We start from the raw sequence: 826 nt of genomic DNA, 5'->3' as shown, positions 1-826 counted from the left end.
GACCGGTACCGACTCGAATAATTTGTGAACGAAGCAAAAGTGCAAATGGGATTTTGTATCGTTTCCCGGGACCACGGAGTCGGAGTCGCTTGTTTTTGGATTGTTGGTCGGGATTTTTGTTTTATTGTTTCGTTTTTTTTTTCGGGCACTGGTGCTCTCTCTCTCTGTCTCGCTCCGCCGCGTGGATTATGAGAATTCTTTCGCCGTGCCGCGAACGTCAGAGAGACCGGTCTGGAAGGAAAGACCAGACGGTGAGCAGCAGTGGAGCCTCCGGATCGTCAGGAATTTGTTTGTCCTTTTCCGTGAACACGGCTCAGGAAGCGGGGGTTGCTCAGGGAATGTCCCAATGTTACGCGCGCTTGATAAGCGCGCCGAGCAGAGTACTAACCCTCACCTCATCGCTGCCCGACGGCCCCTCTTGGACCACTCATTGGCGATTGCTCCATAAATCACCGGTGAGCAAGTGTCGCAAGCCGTTTACGATCGCTCGATCGGTATCGCTGGGCCGCTGACCGTACCTACTCAATGTCGGTGCCAATTGGTACTGTCCGGCTCGACATGGAAAGGGATGGAAGCTATCAGGAGCCTTTAGTTATGATCTGGCACAGCTCCGGCCCGGGATCGCCAGCCGATCCGTTCGCAGGCGGTAGTAAAACAAACAGTTAATTAAGACCCATTAGACATAGCGTGGGGAAATTCTTGCCGCTCCTCCCCCAGGCGGTTGGACAGCCTGGCGTGCATTATGGGGCCGGGCCAGTTGGAAATTGAAATTGAAAAAAAAACGCGGCAAACTAACGCGTACCGCGTAGCACACCCAACGCACACC

This window comes from Anopheles cruzii, chromosome 3 (genome assembly GCF_943734635.1).
Source record: "Anopheles cruzii chromosome 3, idAnoCruzAS_RS32_06, whole genome shotgun sequence".
Taxonomy (NCBI): Eukaryota; Metazoa; Arthropoda; class Insecta; order Diptera; family Culicidae; genus Anopheles; species Anopheles cruzii.
This window is presented reverse-complemented; position numbering follows the sequence as displayed.